Consider the following 20,813-nt stretch of genomic DNA (forward strand, 5'->3'; position numbering starts at 1 on the left):
TCTTTAATACTTTTTTGGAAGCCTCCTGGATTTTATAGCTGACCTAAGTCTAATTATCCTTCTTCGAGGTTTCTAGGTAGGTCAGTTAAAAAGCCAGCTCACACTGCATTGTTTATAATTGTCATGGCCTCTTTATTGTTTAGGTGCTAGCATGATTGCAAAAATAAGCACTTTGTCCCTGCCACCCTACACCTTATCCAAGTCCACCACAGTGATAGTCTAAGACAGCAAGTTTCAACCTTTCCTAAGGGAAAAGAGGTACTAACTAAATAGGTATTACATTTTAAAAATTCTTGCAGTACACCAGTGTGCCTCTTGCAACACACCAATTAAAATTTGTTGATGTAAGGAACTATGATAGTGCCGTACATAAAAGATTTTCTACAACTTACCATCAGCAATTGTGCCCTTGTCATCTGATGGCCAAGAGATCCAATGCCAGAATCATGTCCTAAGAGTCTGATTTCTGGAGCAAAGTCTGGTGCAATTGTTAAGGGCTTCCCTAAAAATCAGATCCTAAGATAAGGACTTAAAAGCCAGAAGCTTACTTGGGAGAAATCCCAGGAAGAGCTGTATATGAGAGACAGAAGGGAGAGAATTGAATTCAATAAAGGTGTATGAATGAGCGAGGCATTGTTGTAGACAACTTGGATCAATACTACTGTGGATCCTCTGGATCATATGATAGGATCACCCCACAGAAGACTGAGTATCTGGGGCATTCTTCAACAAATTCTATCCAATCATGAAATCCCCCTGGAATAGTTAGCTTTTCTACACACACAAAAATAATCTTGTCTATTGTGGTGGAATAAGTTTCAGAGAGCCATAGAATTCCCTCAGGCGGAGAGGAAGAGAGATGCAGGCACTTGTGATACTAAGTTGCCAGCATGCATGCAGACAATCTATTACACCAACAGGCATATTTAAATGGGCTAATGGATTGTGTATGGCTCAGGGTAATGATAACATCTGTAGCATTGCTGGTGTTCTAAATTTAAACGTGTACTCTGGATTTATCAAAATTTAGTATTTTATAATACCTTTATTATTCTCCAGGACAACATAACGACTTTAGAACATCTTAATCAATTCTTTCATGTGCAAATGGGTAGAAAAATTAAAGATGAAGAAAATATCTTGAACAAAGACTAAATGTGTCAGGTAGCAGAATTATTAGTGCTTTGCAAGGCATCAGAAGTAGGGAATATAGAAGAATAAAGCATGGCAGATAATTTGATAACGAAGGAAGAAAGCATGATAGTTTAAAATCTTCTGAGCCCTAATAATGGCAAATAACAACACTATTTACAAAGTCAGCTTGGGGAGATAAAAAATGATGAGTAATAATTTGAAACTGTGAACTTTATAATATATACAATCTTCAATGAATTAAGAAATGAAGATCTGCAGTTGGGATGAGATGGTGGTGATATTTGTGGCAGACATACACATATATATAGGATTGAGAATAGATCACTTTAAGGGAGGCATGTCAAGAGGAAAGTGAACACACCCTAAAGATGGCATAGTGAGTGCGAATGCAACCCTGCCCAGTTCTCCTTTACTAGCTGGAACATCTATCTGCCTATTGCTGTGATTGTTGGCCAAAACTTTGGGTACAAAACTCTAGACCTTTGCCTCAAAGAGAAAACACAGTGGTGCAATTTGTGCTTGTGCTTTAGAGTGTTTCATGGGATCAGACTGAATTAGTTTCCAACTGAAGTCATATTCTTGCTTACTCTTCGCCCTGTCCTACTTAGCTGAATTCTCCTAAGAGCACTTCCAATAAATCACTTGACCAATAACTCCCATCTCAGACTTTGCTTCTAAGAAACATGGCCCAAGACAGATGCCACATGTAGGGGAACTGTAGTCAATAAAAAAGTAGATTAAAAATTATCATAGAAATAGAGCTATATCCTGAAAATGGTGAGAGAGAGAATCTTAATTGAGGGGAGAATAGTCATTGGTATAAACGGTGATTGTAAAAGATAAAAAAGTTAATTAATATCAAATGTGAAATAGGTTTCTGTAGGTTTGGTTATGGTAGAATTAAACTCTTCATGATTTCTGGATACAGAGAATAAATTGATGTTTGCCAGATGGGAGGATGGTGAGTGGGCTGGGTAAAAAATGTGCAGGGTTGACAAGTACAGATTGGTAGTTATGGAATAGTCATGGGAATGTAAAGTACAGCATAGGGAATACAGTCAATAATACTGTAATAACTATGTATGGTGGGTACTGATGGGTACTGGAAATATTGGGAAGAACACTTTATAAAGTACATGATTGGCTAACCACTATGCTGTACACCTGAAAGTAATACAAAATATATTGAATGTAAATTGTAATTTAAACAAATTTAAAGAGAAAAAAATGAGGGGATTAAGTACAAATTGGCAATTACAAAATAGTCATGGGGATATAAAGCACAACATAGGGCATACAGTCAACAATATTATAATAAATATGTATGGTGCCAGGTGGGTACTAGACTTATGGAGGGGATATTTTAGTAAGTTATATCAATGTCTAATCATTATACTAGTACTGTACACATGAAACTAATATAACATTGAATGTCAACTGTCATTTTAAAAGTTTTTAAATTAAAATTAATTAGAAATTCCAATGGTATTTGTAACTTTCAAGGGAACAATTTCAGGAGGATAGTATAGACACTTTTTCTCAAAGAATTTTGATGTAGAAGTATGAAAGGTTTGAGGTGATTGCTTGAGGTGGTGGCAGGATCCAAGTCCCTTTGTTTAAATCCAATTTGTAAAATGGAAAAAAAGTAAAATGAAAAACAAGAACAAAAGTACACAACTGTTTTGTCTGGAGGGTGAGTGGAACATCCCCCTACCATTTATTCCTGCTTCCCTACCATTGCACTCTCTCCTCCTCTGCTGTAGACCCATGGGAATTCCCACAGTGCTATAAGGAGCATGGACTAACATCTACTAATTTAGACAGAGTTGGAGATAAGATTAAAAATATAAAGAAAGATGAGAAAATCCTAAGGGGATTTATTTGGGACAATTACAAAGTGATCTGAGCCTCACCTAGTTTGGATGTTCTCAGAGGTAAATTGTTCGGTTAAAGGCCCAGGGGATGCCTATAATTCTTCCTCAATTACCTCATCAAGTTGGGATGTGGGGCTTACTTTAAACTGGCCCTTATGAAAATGGAATCTGGAACCCTAGGTAGAATTGGTGAACCCAATCTTCTAAAATGAAAGCAAATGAACAAGGTCAACTATGCCTTTCAGTTAACATCTCGGATGGTATAGAAGTTCAGATACTATAGAAGTTCTTTATACCTTTCTTATTTTTCTTTTCTCATAACCTATCTACAACCACTCAGCCAAAACAAAAGGACTGATATGCTTAAAATTAAGAGCAGAAAGGCCTAACAGTTCATGCAGAGTATGATTTTCCTCTTTCTTAGAGAAAAAGATTTATTTTTGAGAATGATGAAAACATTGTTGGCTATATTTTATCTTTTATACAACAGATGTTATCTTCTGAGGATTCAGAGGAAGGAATTACCCCTGTTCACCTCTTTACCACATCATCATTAGCCACTTCAAGACTGCTCTGGGTAATGCAGAAAAGGGTCAAGGGTAGAGACTTCTGAATTTGTCACTAATTAATTCACTCTCCCAGCTGAACACATTTCTCCTGCCTCTAGGACAGAGTGTCAGACTCAAGGAATCAGTGCAGCCATGACTCCCCCTTTCTGACCCAGGCTCTCTGGGACTTACAAGAGATGCAGGAGGGTGCAATAAAGGTGAGACAAGCAATCTTCATTCTCTACCCAAAGCAAAACTGCAGATCTCAGACAAGGCTAGAAATGCCTGAAACACAACTGACAGCAGTGGCTGGTCAGTAGGAAAACAACACTAATGTGAGTAAGCATAAATTGAAAAAAAAAAGGTTTTATTATTAGATCCCACAGGTTCTCCCAAGGCTGTTTGCAGAGGTTTGACTAGGGATGCACTGAGGACACCAAGAGCCTCATTTAACCACTGTCAGAACCTCTTCCAATCTCATTGCTCCATTAGAGAGTTAAAACTGTTTTCAGGAAGCTAAAGAGCAGAAAATGTTAGATGATTTGTTATTAAAACAATAGCTCGAGCCCGGCCAGCATGGCTCAGTGGTTGAGCATCAACCTATGAACCAGGAGGTCACGGTTTATTTCCCGATCGGGGCACATGTGCAGGTTGCGAGTGGAGCGTGCAGGAGGCAGCCGATCAATAATCCTCTCATCATTGATGTTTCTCTCTCTCTCTCTTCCTGCCTCTCTGAGATCAATAAAAATATATATATTTTAAAAAGCTAGATATTTCAAGAAAAGACTATCAGGTCAGATTACTTTTGCATTAGTTTTCTGTTCCTACATAACAAATTGCCACAAATTTAATACAACATAAATTTATTATCTAACAGATTCTGTGGGTCAGGAGTCTGGCACATTTTGCTGGATCTTTTAAGGCTTAAAGCAAGATGCTGATTGCCAATGTTTTCATCTGGAGAATAACTTATGGAAGATCTGCTACCTCAGGTTGATGGCAGGTTTTGTTTCTGACTGAGTTCCCTACTTTCTCATTAGATGTAAGCCAGGAACCACCCTGAGCAACTAGAGGACAGTTTCAGCTCCTTGCCCTGTGGCCTCCTCTCTTGGCTATTCACAACTTCACTATTTGCTTCCTTAACACCAGGAGGAAAATGACTCTGACTTCTATGAAAGTGACTCTTAAAATATCACTTAAGTTAGGTATAACCAGAATAATCCTCCTTTTGATGAACTCAAACTCAATTGATTAGGGATCTTAATTACATTGGCAACATCTCTTCAATCCGTGCCATAAAATGTAACTTTACCATGGGGAGTGGTATTTCATTTATACAAAAATGATATTTTCATTATACACCAAAAGGAAAGGAATTCAGGGAATGTACACCAGGGGCTTAAAAAGTTAGGGCCCATGTCCTGCCCATTATATCTGTAAATAATTAGGCTACTACCATTTAAGAAATAACAATAGTATGCCTACACCTGTTATCTACAGATATGACTTAGTAGTGTGCTGTATAAATATTTAAGTTCTGTAAGCTTGGAGATTTGGGAAAACAATTATCATCAGTTCTCCTTCTTATAGCTTCCATACCCAATGTGAGAAGAAAGACACAAGAACTAAGTAGGGATCAAAATATAGTAAAATTATTAATGGTGAAGCTAGTAGGAGAACCTAGCATGTTCTTCTATCCCCTTTCTTGATTTATACTTTGGTATTTCTAACCTGTCACAGGGAGAATATTTGAAAGATGGTCAACCTACTAAAGCAAGGCTCTGTTTGTCTCTTATCTACATGGAGGAAACTCACTGAAAGATAATAAGACAAGAAAAAGTTGTACCTGGCTCTGTCCTGTTTGAACTTCAGTGCAATAGTTTCACATTTCAGTTAACAAGGCCCATTAGTCAGCATGGGCTAGGTTATGATGCAGTAACAAGCAATAACGAAATCGGAGTGACCAACACACCAACATATATTTCTTGTTCATGTTTCAAGTCTAAAACTGGTAAACAGGGGTTCTCTTTATCACAGTTACTCAGGGGCCCAGGCTAATATAGGCCTCCTCTCAACCTGTGCCTCTTTAATCATGCAGCAGGAAGAGAAGGAAAGTGGTGAATCTCACACTGGCTTTTAATATTTACAGGGCAAAGTAACACATTACCTCTATTTAATTTTTATTTTTTTTAATTTTTATTTTATTATTATTATTTTAATATATTTTTATTGATTTCGGAGAGAAAGAGAGAGGGGGAGAGAGAAACATCAATGATGAGAGATAATCATTGATTAACTGCCTACTGCACACCCCACAATGGAGACCAAGCCCACAACCCAGGCATGTCTGACCAAGAACAGAACCGTGATCTCCTGGTTCATAGGTCAATGCTCAACCACTGTGCCACACCAGCTGGGCTTTATTATTATTTTTTTAATCCTCCCCTGAGGATGTTTTTATTGATTTTTAGAGCAAGAGGAAGGGAGAAAGAGAAACACCAATGTGAGAAAGAAACATCCATCAGTTGCTTCCTATACACTCCCTAACTGGGGACCGAACCCACAACATAGGCACGTGCCCTGACTGGGAGTTGAGCCCATAACCCTTTGGTGTACAGGATGATGCTCCAATGAGTTGAGCCACCTGGTGAGGGCTGCACAATTTTTATTGACCAAAGCAGTTATATGGCTACAGAAGGAGGCAGGAAATGCAATCATTTGCCTTGAAGTGGGGAGAAGCAAAAATATTTGGTAGACAGCATTAACAACTACCACACATGGCTGAGTGAATGTCATACCTCTCCATAAAGGATGCAGGAATCAAGGAAGGCCCCAAAGGTACTTACTCCAATACTGTTCCCTCCAAGAGAGTAGAGTATGTAATCTCTCTCTCTTTTTTAAAAAAATATTTTTTATTGATTTCAGAGAGGAAGGGAGAGGGTGAGAGAGATAGGAGCATCAATGATGAGAGAGAATTATTGATTGGCTGCCTCCTGCATGCCCTCTACCAGGGATAGAGCCTGCAACCGGGGCATGTGTCCTTGACCAGAATTGAACCTGGGACCCTTCAGTCTGCAGGCTGATGCTCTATCCACTGAGCCAAACCAGCGAGGGCAAGAGTATGTAATCTCTAATAACAATGGGGAAAGAGATATGTAAGAGTTTCCTCTTAAAAGTAAGTATAGGCAACAGAAAACATTTTTGGTACAGCACTGCAGTGCCAAGCCTCACCTTTATGGAGATTGCTTCAGTGAGTAGGTAACACACAACTCTTCCAAGGCTGCTCTGAAGGCAGCTGAGCTCCAAATATGAAGAGAGAGGCTGTGCCTGCCACATTTTAAGAGGGCACCTTCAAATTCAGGCTGCATGTCTGGAGTTGCTGTGCCGAACAGGATCTGTGAGCTGGCTCTGTGCTGGGTGAGAAGTGTGAAGCCTGGTGCCAGAACGAGAGTGCACATCAAAATCCTGGCACGGCACTCTTCAGAAACGGACAGAAGACCAACTGTAACATGCTGCTCATTCTTCTCACGTCATAAATGGGAAGGCATTAATCGCTGGGAGGCTGCCCAGAAATTAGAGTTCATCTATTGGTTACGGGGTGTCAAAAGGCAAATGTGGAGTGTTTTAAATTTGTTTAGTTTTCCTGTGATGTAAAATACAGGTTTCAAATGCTGGCGTTATCATCAAAACAGGCTCCTGGCCCTGCCAAAGCTAACATAAAGAGAGAGCCCAGAACTCCACACAGGTTTCTCATTTATAGCATAATTTCTTCCAAAGACAACTGTTTTAAAATGTAGATTAGCCCTTAATGTCTGGATTTTCCAAACTGAAACTTTGAAACAATGAGGTCCCATTTTCCAACACTGAAAAACCACTTGACAAAGGAGCCGTCAGTGAGAGCCCTAGCAGCCGTGGCCTGCAACTGTCCACACAGCAGTGAGCGCCATGCTCTGCCCTTGCACAGTCCTCTGATTGCCAAGTAACTACTGTGCTCTCAAGCTATGAACTATAATCATCTGAGAGAAGACGGGAACTCAGGATCTATTTTTCTTCTTTGATAAAGTACTAAAACGTGTATATAACATCACCACCTAAGTGAAATAATTCAACCAAAGCAGTAACTCCTTAAAAGCGATCATCGTGCACTCATCAGACTAGATTTGAGGGCGTAAATATGAATACATGCAAACCAATTACTTCATATTCATTCCCCAAATGGAAGTATATCTTTCTATTTGTTTGTTCGTTCGTTCATTGTTGTTTTTTTTAGATTTTTTAAATGGAATTTAATGGAGTGATAATGGTTAATAGTCATATATGTTCCAGGTATACAATTCTATAATACATCATCTGTATATTGTATTGTGTGTTCACCACCCCAAGACAAGTTTCCTTTCATCACCATTTATACCCCCATACTCTCCTCTCCCTTTCCCTACCCCTCTGGTAAACACCATACTGTTGTCTATGTCTATGAGGGGTTTTTTCTTAATCTTCTTGATCTATCATATCTAAAAACCTTTGCTTAAAAAGAAAAGAAGCAATAGTTTAAAGGTCTACAAACTGGTGACTTTTGTGTGTGTGTGCTTGTGTGTGCATGTGTTCCCACACAATTTCATTACAAATTAAATCTAAATGACTTCCTGTAGAACATAAACTCACAATTTTCCATAATCCTCACTAGTCCTTATCATCTTAAAGTCTGATTTACTTATTTATGCTACCTACTCTACTAATGGCAGATATCTGTATGTGTTCTACTTTTAAAAAATTTAAAACGTAAGAGAAATAAATATAAACATGATCCAGAACTGTGGCTACTTTTAAGATGAAGATGATCTCTCATATGCAAAAATGTAAATGACAAGCTCTTAGATTCTTATTTGGGCCATTCCACAGCATAAAATTTCATCCATGAAATACAATAACACTATTTTGAAGTTTAACACAATAAATATAAAGATTCTTAACCAAGCCCTGACCGGTTTGGCTCAGGGGATAGAGCGTCGGCCTGTGGACTGAAGGGTCCCAGGTTTGATTCCAGACAAGGGCATGTACCTTGGTTGCGGGCACATCCCCAGTGGGGGGTGTGCAGGAGGCAGCTGATCGATGTTTCTCTCCCATTGATGTTTCTAACTCTATCCCTCTCCCTTCTTCTCTGTAAAAAATCAATAATAAAAAAAAAGAATCTTAACCCAGTACCTGATGCATAGTAGGCACTCAATAAATGTCAGCAATGATGATAATGATGATGATGATGATGATGATGATGATGATGATGATACTTAAGCTGCAAAGTTAGTTTTGAACAAAAATACATAATTAATGTTTAGGCTTTAGTGTCTGCAGGCCTGGGTTCAAATCCCAATTTCACCATTTACCAGTGGTGAAGAGATTTCATTGGTATGAGGAGAAACAAGAGCACTGAGTAGGTGCAGAGATATAACTAAATGGCCTAGCAAAGGAACCCTCAAAGACTTCACTTTCATGAACTGTTTTCAGATCAGCTTCTAGAAATAAATAATTTTCACTAGGCACAGAACATAATAAAAAGCTTCAAACTGTTGATCACTACTAAAGTAATTTCTGAAAAACACCTTCTTTCCCTCAGCACTATGTACTTGTGGGATAATTCTTTTTAATAGAGCATTTCAATACAATAACTAATGAAATGGACATATTAAATAAAATAATCATTTGCCATAAAATCATCATTATTCCCTATGCTTGAGAATTTATTCCTGTCCTTCATTTCTTTTCCAAATGTTTGTTTTATTCTTTTTAAAAGTGATTATCATTGGATTATATTTAAGCCTTTAGAGAATAGATGCTGCTATCACATACCTTTCTTTATGCACAGCCCCTAGTGAATTCAATTTTTGGACTCTATTTGGCTTTCTAATCCAGTGAGAAGTAACTTATTTTAAATAAAAGGAGGAAGAACTTACCCTTAAACTCAGAGGTTAATCTCCATTGAAGCCATCTTTGGCATATTTAATTAGTGTGGGAAATTTTGCTAGGATAACTTTTGCAGGGGTTTCACAGAATGCTCCTCAGAAAGACCTCTTGGATCCCGTGAAATCTCCAGTCTTTTTGCCCAAAATAACATCTCTAAGCAAAGGGTAATGTTAATATAGAAATACACACATTTGAGGAGAAGATTTGGTTTTAGGATAGGACCACTTTTAACTCCAAATTAAATAGGTTCCAAGTAATAATTTCATCTTACTGTTTATTTGACAATTTTTTACCGAGCATTTACCATGAGCAACATAGGGAATATGAAGAATTTACATATTAACAACATTGTATCTTCAGGTAGAAAGAAATTAACATTATTGAGGGTCAACTATATAAGATTTTAATTGATGTAATTAGAATTTATGCAAGGAGATGGAGATGGTATAAGCAGTTACTTAAATATGAAAATCTAGAGAAGGAATGTAGACTAAGCTCCTCAGAAAAAAACTAGCGGATACTAGAGAGGTGAGGTTGAAAGCATGGTAAAGTCTTTAATGCTGGGGTGAAGAGTTTATCAATTTGGTAGAGGTACGATGTATAAAAGTTTGATAACTACATGTTTTAGGAAGATCAATCTGTCAGAGATGCATATGAACAACTGGAGTAAAAAAAAAAATTGGGGGATGGATGGTGTGTCCTATTAGAAGACTAATAGCTGTAAATAATCTAAGCATAAAAGATTAAGGCGTTCAGTAAGATACTAATTTTAAGTTTCAAAGTTGCTGCAATATTTGGAGAAATTGTCTACTGTGAAAGAGAAAGGACCTAAATTTTCTAGCTGCCAGATAAAGAAAGTAGAAAATGTTGGCCCATGGAGTGGGCCAAATGAGATTTGTACTTCTCTCCAAATGTTCTTTAGAAAGATAAAAACCACACTCATAATTATCTAATTTCTAAAGTCTGAAACTAATATTTTCAGATTCTTTAGGATATGGGTAGGTAGGTGAAATGATAAATAGATAGATGATAGATAGACAGGTAGATACACAGTTTTATTCCTAAAGGCAATTCATCACAGGTATCTGGCATAATAGCCAACTAAGAAAATTAAGCAGCAGAATTTAAGATTATCCACATAAGCACTATAGATAATTACTTTCAAATACCTTCACATAAAAAGTTCTCAAATATAACAAAGCTTAAACACTAAAATGATTACTTCATTTTAATAAAGTTATTTAAGTAAAGCTTATGAAAATAAAAATTTAGATATTTTTACCTATGAAAAATTTGGTTGGAAACATCTCTTTTTTACTTATTAATTTTTTAGAGAGAGAGAGAAAGCAAGAGAGAGAAACATCAGTTTGTTGTTCCAATTATTTATATATCCACTAGAGTCCTGGTGCATGAATTCGTGCAAGGGTGAGGTCCCTCAGCCTGGCTGGCAATCGTGGCCTATCAGGGTCATCTCGCTCAGTCCCAATGGGAGCCAGCCAGCCGCGGGGAGGGGCCATGGGTGGTTGGTGGGTCGGGGGAAGGGGAGGTCGGCCGGCTGCAGGAGGTTGGCTGTGGGAGCACACTGACCACCAGGGGGCAGCTCCTGCATTGAGCGTCTTCCCCCTGGTGGTCAGTGTGTGTCGTAGCAACTGGTCAACCTGTCATTCGGTCACTTAGGCTTTTATATATAGAGATTGGTTGATTCTTATATGTGCCCTGACCAGGGATTTAACTCACAACTTTGGTGTATTGGGACAACACTCTAACCAACTGAGCCACCTGGCCAGCCCTAAGCTTAGCCTTAATTCTACAAAACATTTTATTTAAGAGTAAGAGAATTGAAAATCATTCTGAAGCATACAAAGTACTAGAACAACACAAATCAAAATTGAACTGTTACCAAAAATAATAAAAAACACACACAAAACAATACAAAAAACAGCAAATCATTCAGAAGAAATAAAGTTATAATGATTTGTTTTATTCACTAACACAAAGTGATTCTTAGAGCTTGTTCCTTATTTGATTTTTCTTTAGTCATAAACAGTAGATATGAACAGACTGACAAACACACTTTAGTAAATTCCAAAGAGTTTACAGGTATTAGCTGGAGAATTTTTAAACTTTGAAGTAATATTTATAACAGGAATTAAAAAATATAGTTTGGATTCACTCAGTTGAACTTAAATTTATTTCCAAATATTCAACAAAACTGATGAAAATGTTTTAAAGCCATTTAATATTTCCAATGTGAATAAATATAAAAAGCTTTACTAAACACATTTACATTAAGTACTATAACAAATAAAACATGATTCTGACATATGCAATTCTTAATACTATCTATGCATATATCAGATATATAAGTATTATATTTTAAGGTTTATAATCTACCGGTTCTCTCTTCTAAATTTCTCAGCCAACTTTAACTCAGAACTTGGTGACTCAGAAGAGAGAGTCATTGGTGAGAGGGCAAAGTATCCCAGAAAACTCTTAGCTTGTGACAAGGAAGTGTCCTCAGTCCTGGAAAGAATACACAATCATCAGACTGTGTCTTCAGTGCCACAAGCAAGGTTGTTTTTCCTCAAAAGGATTGGGAATGACATGAAAAGAGTGGCCATACTGGATAGCAGGTAGAGCTGAATCTAAGGCATCCCTGAAGAGAATTGGTTCCAACAAAATATATTTACTTCATTTAATTGAAGGATGGGCAGCAACATGGAAAGAGGGCCATACTGCCCAGCCAGTGTGGCTCAGTGGTTGAGCATCAGCCCATGAACCAGGAGGTCATAATGCAATTCTCACTCAGTACTGGGTTACAGGCTCAATTCACAATGGGTGGTGTGCAGGAGGCAGCTGATCAATGATTCTCATTGATGTGTCTATCTCTCTCTGCTTTTCCCCTCCTCTCTCTGAAATAAATAAAAACATATTTTTAAAAAGAAAGAGGGCCATGTTAGAAAGTGAGAAAACTGAATTCTGGTCATATCTTAGTCACAAATTCTTGGACTAAAAACACTGAACTTGTCCGTGTGCCAGTTTTCTCATTGTAATGGGTTGTGGTATATAATGAAATCACATTGGCAAGTTAAATGAATTATAGAAGAAGCCTGTATTAAACAAGAATAAATTTCAATAACATGCTTCATTGTCTAAAATGTCATTACCAGACAGAGTAACACTAAAAGAGACATGTCAATGAAAAAAAATTATGTGAGAGGATGGGAGTAAAGAGGAACGGCAGGAGACACATTTCACAGACAACTGACCTCATTTAGAGAGTGTGGAAGGATGGAGATTGTTTCTCAGTACAACCATTTTGGCCATCAGCCACCTGACACTATTGGACAGAATGTTACGGTTTTCTTTCTCAAGGCTATTAAGGTGATGCTATCAATTAATCAACCATCTTTGATTTAGATCTTTATGTAGATATAACTTATTTATTAAAAGATTTCTTTCTCAAACCATTTGGAATAATATCCCTCAAGGAGAAACATATAATTGGAACATTTCAAATTAAATTATGACTTAAAAATATTTTACCTTGATACTTTTAAGTCTCTTTTCAGACACTGTTAGTCTTCAACTTTGGAGAAAATTCAAAGTCAGGCATCTTTATCATTTAAATGGAGGGTGCCCAATGTATTAATTGATTAGGAAGAAGACGAGAAGCTATTAAAAATGCAACTTTGAAAGAGACAAAAATAGATTCACCCAAGTATATACAATACATTTTCCCACAGATTATTCATAATGCCATATTAAGCAAGAAGGTGTTTCATTGTTATAATTGCATAAGAATACAAAGAATAATTTCACCAGTTTTTACATCAGAATTGTCACAATTCTAGTCATGAGAGGAATTCTAAGCCATGGTTTCTGTAAATGATACAATTTTTTGTTGGTGTTGCCTGTTTGTTTTGCAATGATATTGGCTATGCGCCTGGTATCTTTTATAAGAACATGATTCTAAGTAATATTTGAATAATTTAGTTTCATTATGTGGTTTTTACAGGAATAACAATAATATTCATTTAAATGAGCATTTAGTACTATATGGAGTCTCTATTTCTTTCCCTAACCCTTGACCATGAAAGAAGACATCACTGTAAAATGTGAGACATTACGACATTTACTAGATGCTTCTTTTCTCTTTAAGGTTAACTCATGTTTCTCAATTCAGCATTTGCTAGGTTCTTCGATTCCAAGATTAATTTTTTGTTGTACTCATGTAATATTGCATATTCATTTGCAAAACAAAGACACATGGGCATAAAACTTCTGCAATATTGTCTGTCTAGGGATAGCTCTGAGAATTACAATATGCTCAGCTCTCAATTTTTTGAAACAACTTAGAGATGCAATCTTTAGTTGAATTTCAAGATGGATTCTAATTTTTACATAAATCCTTCTGGCGAGGAAATTCTGGGTACCTTAAGGAACTGAAATAAAAAGTATAAGGCATGGATTCTTGAAATCCCCCCTCCATCTAAATGAAAATGAGCATAGGAAAACATACTGTGATAATCCAAAACATTCATTATGAAAATCATGTAAGATTTGAAACTCTTTCCGCAATCTGCATTTGATTACAAACTTCTCTTGGGACTATGCCTAGGTATTCTTGGGCTTGTGACCAGACTACATCGCTTAGCCTACCAACCACCATTGAACATGCTTTAATATCACTTAACTCCACAAAGCCTACACCGTGGAGAAGTCCACATTTGACATATCTTCTATATTCCAGTTATTTTTCCCCAAAAAACTTTATGTTCAACTTTGTAGCAATGTCAAATATGCTCACTGCCTATACCTTCTGTAACATTGCTGCTCTTTTTAGTTTTCTGAAAGCAATGCCCTTTCTTCCATCAGCATTCCATTGACACTAAATCTTTCCTTGCTCCGTGGACAACCACAGGTATCTGATGGATAAGCTTATCTTCAGTTACCTCACCTTATTCTGGCATCCTAAAACCCTGGATACTATCTATTTATCTATTTAAAAATGTTTATTCAGTTCCTACCGGTATAAAAGTATATACTTGTACAAAAGAAAAATATAGACCCCCAAAGATTATGAGCTAGAGACATAAGACAAATTCATATACAGTTATAAGTCAGAATATAAATGGTATAATAAAATATAAATAGGGTACAATGAAACATCAGAGAAGAAAATGACCTTTAGATGGAAGCAATAGATATTTTAACAGAAATATCTAAAATATTTCTTGAATTAATTGCCCCTGGAGGTACATCCTATATAATATAGGCTAATTTGCAAATTGTCCCCTCAACCAGGAGTTTGACCAGGGGGTGGGGCTGGCCGGTCAACCACCCGTGGCCCCTTCCCCCAGCCAGCCCGGCCTGATCAGCCCTGATCAGGGTAGGCTGGTCAACCCCACCCGTGCATGAATTCATACACCAGGCTTCTAGTTTAATATAGTACACTATGTAATTTTATTTTCACCTTGCTTGCACCCCATTTATAGTTTATAAGTTTCCTTTTGGATTTGAAGACTTTTCAGTTAGTTTATATCTGGCTGCAAGTAAAAGGTAATCCTGACTTAATAGGTTTAAACCATAATAACCTCCATTTAATAAATTCAGGAAATACAGACATAGGTTCGTGTCAGGGTTGGTGAGATCACTAAGATCAGATACAAGACAAGGATGTCCCCTCTCACCATTCCTTTTCAACATCATACTGGAAGTTCAAGTGAATGCAGTAAGACAAGAAAGGAAAATAAATGGTATATAGATTGGATGGAAAGAAAGTCATAAAATTGTCTTTGTAGACAAATGACATGATCATCTATGTAGAAAATCTGAAAGAATAAAAATTAAAAAAAAAACTTCGGGAACTTATAAGGGGTTATAACAAGACTATAGGATACAAGGTTAATATACTAAATTCAATCATTTTCCTATAAATCAGCATTGAAAAAGTGGAATTTGGAATTAAAAATGAAATACCATTTTCATAAGCACCCCAAATATGAAATATTACATATAAATTTAACAAAATATGTACAAGATGTACATAAAGAAAAACACAAAACTCAGATGAACAAATTAAAGAAAAACTAAATACATCAAAGACTAGTCCAGGCATAAGAAGATTCAATATTGTCAAGATGTGACGACTTTCCAAATTGATCTATACATCCAATGTAATCCCAATCAAAATCCCAGCAAGTTATTTTGTGGATATCAACAAAATGATACAAAAGTTTTCTGGAAAGGCAAAGCCGAGAAAAGCAACATATTATTGAAAGAGAAGAACAAATTTGGAGGACAGACCCTATCTGACTTAAAGATTTACTTTGCCCTGGCCAGTGTGGCTCAGTTCACTGACGTGTTATCCCCATACCCTGAAAGGTTGCAGGTTCAATTCCCTGTCAGCGGACACACCTTGGTTGCAGTTCGATCAGTGGTTAGTGTGCATACAGAAAGCAGCCAATCAATGTTTCTCTCTCACGTCAGATGTTTCTCTCTTTCCCTTCCTTCCTCTCTAAAATCAATAAATATATTGTCAGGCAAGGATTAAAAAAGATTTACTATAACACTATAATACTTAAGACAATATGATATTGGTAAAAAAAAATAGACAAATAGATCAGTGAAATAGAATAAAGAGCCCAGAAATAGACCCACATAAAATATTCAACTGATCTTTGACAAAGTAGCAAAGAGATACAGTGGAGAAAAAAATAGTCTTTTCAACAAATGATGCTGAAAAAAATAATAATTACAATAATATAAATATAGACTTTGTACCCCTCATAAAAATTAACTCAAAATTGATCATAGACCTGAATGTAAAGCACAAAACTATCAAACTCCTAGGAAACAACATAAGAGAATATTCAGATGAGACTTGAGTTTGGAGATAACTTTTTACACATAACATCAAAGGCACAATCCGTGAAAGAAAGAATTGATAATATGAACTTTATAAAAATTTAAAACAACTGCTCTAAGAAAGATGGTCTCAAAAGAATGACAAGAGAAGACACAGAGTAGGAGAAAAATATTTGCAAATGATACATCTGATAAGAAACTGTTATCCAAAATATACAAAGAACTTTCAAGACTAAACAATAAGAAAATAAGCAATCTGATTAAAAAATAAACCAAAGACCTTAAAATTTACCTCACCAAAGATATATAAATGACAAATAAACATATGAAAAGTTGTTCCACACTATATGTTGTTAGGAAAATGGAAAATAAAACAATAATGAGAAATTCACAACTCACCTATTAGAATTATCAAAATCCAAAGAACTGACAGTACAGAATCCAAAATAAAGCCAGTGAAAATGTGCAACTACACAAGGTCTCATTCATTGCTGGTGGGAATGCAAAATGGTACAGCCCCATTGGAAGACAGCTTGTTGGTTTCTTACAAAACTAAACATAATCTTAACATATGATCTAGCAATCACACTCTTTGGTATTTACCCAATGGCGTTGAAAATTTATGTCCACACAAAAACCTGCAAAAGAATATTAATAGCAGTTTTATTCATAATTGCTGAAATTTAGAAGCAAGCAAGAAGTCCTTCAGTAAGTGAATGGATAAGCAGTGGTATATTTAGATAATGGAATATTATTCAGCACTAAAAAGAAGTGGCTGCCATGCCATGAAAATACATGGAGAAACCTTTAATGAATATTACTTCCTGAATGAATTTAATTATATGGCCATCTGGAAAAGGTAACACTATGGAGACAGTAAAAAAAAAAACAGTGATTGCTAGGGTTATTGAGTTGAGAGAGATGAATAGACAAAATATAGTGTTCTTAGAAGAGTGAAAATACTCTGTATGAAACCATAAAAGATGGATGCCTATCATTATGTACTTGTCCAAACCCATACAGTGTACAACACCAAGAGTGAACCTGAATATACACTATGGATATTGGGTGCTTATGATGTATCAATGTAGGTTTATCAATTGTAAGAGATATATCACTCTGGTGGGGGATGGTGATATTTGGAGGAGGCTATGCATGTGTAGGGGCCCAGGTATGTGGGAAATCTCTACATCTGCTGAATAGGATTGTTAATCTAAAACTGGTCTAAAAATAAGGTCATTTTTAAAAAATCATTCATAGATTTTTATTAGTATCCAATATTTGCAAAAATGCTATGGAATGGATTATTTTGTATGTCTTTTTACATATTATTAAAACCCTTCAAGAGATTTCCACTGCATTTAGAATAAACTCAGACTCATTAATTTTGCCTATAATGAAATGTTGGCCATTTTTAACCTCTTCTATCTCATTTCATAACACTACCTGCCAGCCATACTAGCTTCTTTTTCTGATCTGTACTACTTCATATCTTTTGTTGTTGCTTTGTTTTGTTTTGTTTTGTTTTGTTTTTCACTTGGCTTTCTAGTTTGAAAATCTCTGGCCCAAGCATCACATAGCCAGCTTCTAGAAAAAATTCAGTGCTCATATCATCTCAGTCTTTACATATCACATATGTCTCCAGCACACTATCACCTTTAAAAATTCTATTGCTAATTTTCCTGTGTATTTTTTAAATCTTTTTTTTGTTCCACTCCTCTAAATCAGGGATGGGGAATGTCTGGCCCATGGGCCATATAAGGCTCTCAAAATCATTTGGTCTGGACCTGCCAAGGCATTAGGGGTGAGTTAAATAAATGTTTGTCCAAATATAGCAGGCTAATTTTTAAGTTGATAATTTTGTATGGCCCAAGAATGATGTTATAATTATCCAAATGGCCCTTGGCAGAAAAAAGGTTCCCCACCCCTGCTCTAGAACATAAAGTCCATGAATGCAGGGATCTGGCTTACCTTACTTACTGCTAAATAAATAAGCACCTAAAGCAGTAATTAGCAGAGTAGACACTCAACCAACTTTTATTGAATATATGAATATCTACTTTAGTGTTTTCTCTAAAAATCTCTTTAGATGAGGATGGTAAGTGTGAAATTACAGTTATTGTGTAGGGAGACAGAAGATATGAATTTTCTTCTAAGATTTTTATAATCAATATTGTAGTATTTCCCAACTCTTCCCTTACTACTTATCTCCGTCGAAAGAGTAGGACACATTTTAAAGCAAGCATATCTTTAAAAATAAGATTGGGACACAGATTTGGTTTCACTAGTATTTTTGCCCTTGACATTTGGGAAAGATCTCATCTACAAAATAGAAAAGAAAGAATCCTTATAAACTTTTTTCATGTGCTGCATTTTCCATCTCCATGCATTTCTACTCTCCCACAAAACATTAAATTTAAAATCATGGAGAAATTATAGGAGGTATAGGTAACTAGTTAAAGCATATGATTTGCATAATTTTCTACTATTCTATATATATATTCTACTCTGTCATAATTCATCAGACCATGAATAAGTCTACGCATTATTCATAAATATTGTCTAAAATATCCAAAGTTTTAGTCTGAATTCCCAAGAAAGCAGAAGCTGAAACAAAAGTACATATGCTACTATTGTATTAGATAGTGCAAACCCAGGGAAGCAGGAGTGAGAGAGAGAATTACACAGGGAAGAAGAGATGAACTAATAACTGGGTGTTTTACTGAGATTATATCATATGCATTGGTTGCTGAATCTTGGAAGATCACACATGTTCACTCTTGAAATGAAAAGTCTCTCTAGGTCAGGGAAAGGGGAAGAATTCATTTATTAGTTCCATTCTCCTTTGGTCAAAGATTTGTTCTGCAGAGTGGAAATTTCTGGTCCCAAATCCTCTGTTCCTTCTTTCCTCCCATCTGTGTTTCTGGATTGTGCTTACATAAATACCTATCAGCTCTACTGGGATCTTATGCCTCAATATCAACAAGAAAGCCCCAGGGCAGGAGGAGAAATTCTCAATGTGATCTCAAGTGATGCCTGTAATCTGCCAGAGTCCAAGCAGAACTGATTGCCTTCAGCAGGGACTGACACAGGACAAGGGACATAAAGTGGACACAGAAAAGGACTACAGATATGAGTGTCTGGTACAACTACCTCTCCAGTCTTCAAGCCAGACCAACAATCTCAGTGTAAATTGAGGAAAAGTCCTATCAGTGATATTTAAAACAATGGAGTAGAGAAATCTACTTCTAGGGGAAAATGATCTCTACTTATTGACTGCCAGCTCTTGACAAGCCCTGTGCTGAGTGAGCCTTTACACACTGCATATGTTCACACTGGGGCAGGAGAAAGCGCACTCTGGCTCCAGAGGACTGGCTCTACTACTAAGGGCTGAGCACAGCTGTCAAAGCTTCTAGAAATCAGAAGAGCTATGGACTTTGGGTGCAGAGACAAGAATGAAAAAAAAAGAACAGTAAAGCAGAAAGAAAGTGGGAAGAAAGAATAAGTAGTTCAAGTAAATGTAGAGGCTCTTCCTAATAAGGAGCTATTCAGAGACATTTGTGATGCTGATATTCAAGCTTTGACCTTAAAATGAGGACCTAGACCAGGGGTGGGCAAACTCCACAATGGGTTCTTAAACTGGACTGGAGGGCCGGAACTAAAGCATGGATGGAGTGTTTGTGTGAACTAATATAAATTCAAAGTAAACATCATTACATAAAATGGTACGGTCTTTTTTTTTTTTTTTTTTAGTTTTTATTTCAAACGGGCCGGATCCGGCCCGCGGGCCATAGTTTGCCCACGGCTGACCTAGACAAAAGAGGAAAGTGATAATCATCGAAGACACTGGAACAAATCAAATCAGCTATTGGATTCCAATAAGAAAACTCAAGGAAACCTTAACCAAAATAATTTTGAAACTTGATTAAATTAAAATCAAATACCGTTGCAGAAGAGCAAAGAAATACCAAACATGCTTCCTAGAGAAAGGGAGGGACCCCGTTTATTAACACTAGTGGACTCCGGGAATAATTTCCAAATCAGAGTGAAGTAACATGCAGAGGCTTTGCTTTTTATAATCTTCTGGGGTCTTTGTCTTGCAGATATGGTTCTGCCCCCTTTCATGGGCTTACAGGAAGGCCCCCAGGTGTTCGATAACTACCTCCCCCCCTCCACCCCCCACCCAGGGCAGTGACACGCCTTGCAAGACCAGTTTCTGGGAAGGAGGCAGTGACATCAATTATAGATCATCCAGAATGCACACTGAGCCCTGACTGTTTTGTCTCAGTGGATGGAGCATCAGCCTGCAGACTTGGGGAACCCAGGTTCAATTCTGGTCAAGGGCATGTGCCTTGGTTGTGGGCACATACCCAGTAGGGAGTGTGCAGGAGGCAGCTGATCAATGTTT

The 20,813-nt window shown here is 36.8% G+C and overlaps 2 long non-coding RNA genes across 2 annotated transcripts; both read right to left on the reverse strand.

Annotated features, from left to right (window-relative positions):
- Positions 1–283: 283 nt before the first annotated feature.
- LOC118656720 lies at positions 284–8,829 on the reverse strand. Its single transcript, XR_004967671.1, has 3 exons — positions 8,780–8,829; positions 6,809–7,139; positions 284–570 (listed from the first exon to the last, which is right to left on the reverse strand). It is a non-coding gene; the product is annotated as an uncharacterized LOC118656720 (long non-coding RNA).
- Positions 8,822–17,020, reverse strand: LOC118656721. Its single transcript, XR_004967672.1, has 3 exons — positions 16,805–17,020; positions 9,526–9,688; positions 8,822–8,867 (listed from the first exon to the last, which is right to left on the reverse strand). It is a non-coding gene; the product is annotated as an uncharacterized LOC118656721 (long non-coding RNA).
- Between the last annotated feature and the right edge of the window lie 3,793 nt (positions 17,021–20,813).

This window comes from Myotis myotis, unplaced genomic scaffold (genome assembly GCF_014108235.1).
Source record: "Myotis myotis isolate mMyoMyo1 unplaced genomic scaffold, mMyoMyo1.p scaffold_m19_p_5, whole genome shotgun sequence".
Classification (NCBI taxonomy): domain Eukaryota; kingdom Metazoa; phylum Chordata; class Mammalia; order Chiroptera; family Vespertilionidae; genus Myotis; species Myotis myotis.